This window comes from Lactuca serriola, chromosome 3 (assembly GCF_051521515.1).
Source record: "Lactuca serriola cultivar US96UC23 chromosome 3, Lser_US96UC23_V15, whole genome shotgun sequence".
In the NCBI taxonomy this organism is placed as follows: Eukaryota; Viridiplantae; Streptophyta; class Magnoliopsida; order Asterales; family Asteraceae; genus Lactuca; species Lactuca serriola.
In genome coordinates, this window is record NC_136410.1 from 236,844,183 (window position 1) to 236,845,573 (window position 1,391).

Genomic DNA, 1,391 nt, shown 5'->3' on the forward strand with positions numbered 1-1,391 from the left:
GTCCTATCTTCATAGTAATGGGTCTATGAAGAAACTGAAGCTCTATCTGTTGTTTGACGAACTGGAAGGTCATGAATCCAATGTTGCTCAAACACTGAGAGAACTTTTAGGAGGTCATCTTGGTTTAGTCAGCTCGGTAAATCCACTGATTCCAAACCCATCTGTTTCGGATCCATTTGGAGTCATCCCACCTATTCAACTCACAACAACTATCACGCCTACTTCTTTAATTCTAAACAATCTGTTCGAAGAAAACATATATCCAAAATCTATTGATTCCGAACTTCGTTTCCAGCAAGAGTTTCCAGTTTTATCTATGAAGTACAAACTGCCTTGGAATCTCAATCAAAAACTTTCACAAAACAACTTTCAAGCTCCTCACCAAAGCAATCCACAACCTTACCCTAAACCTACTGAAAATCGACTAGCATATCGACCTTCCGAATCTCTCCTCGGAACCTCACGAAGTTCTAAACTTAGCCAAGCCCAAGATTGTATGTCACAAATATGGTCTCAGAAACCACTATGATAAGGATTGTTTGGCTGAAGTTCCTCAAAAAGCAACGGTGAAAGACTCAACCTACTATGCTCGTTGTCACACCCCCAAACCGGAACGGCGAAAACGTACGGGGGCGGATGACGTCGTGTACAATATCATAACAATTGCATAATAGTAATCAAAGTAAAAAATCATGAAAACGTAGGGGTATGAACTCACTTTGTATGTAATCGCAATTAGTTAATATGATAGCAACGGTGACTTGGGGCTAGAACACGGGAAGTTAATCACGTTGTAATTATTTTAAACATATAATAATATGTGATTAAGATGATTGTAACAACGCAAATTTTCAAAAAAAATTTTCATTTCAAAATATAATATTTCCATTCAAAACAAGACATAAACATTTTAAGTGTCATGTCAAAATACAAATTGTCTAAATCCCAAGATCATAAAAACATCCTTCAGTGTGTACAGATCACGCCGGCGCCTTCCCACGGTCCTCGCTAGTACCTGAAACACATACATAACAACTGTAAGCATAAATGCTTAGTGAGTTCCCCAATATACAACTTACGCACATATGCCTTTCCAGGCCCTGACCTTCCGGTCCATGTGTCTCAGGGGACCTCCGTCCCTGCTGGGTAAACCTTCCGGTCCTACCCACGCCGACCTTCCGGTCCATAACACAATGCCTTCCGGCCCATAACGTAATCGCCTTCCGGCCCATAACATAATGCCTTCCGGCCCATAATATAATCGCCTTCCGGCCCATAACATACATAGCACGTATAACAAATAACTTACCACATATAGCACATATATCACATATCATATCTGACCTTCCGGTCACACAGTCAAACCCTTCCGGGTACAGTATAGTGAGAAG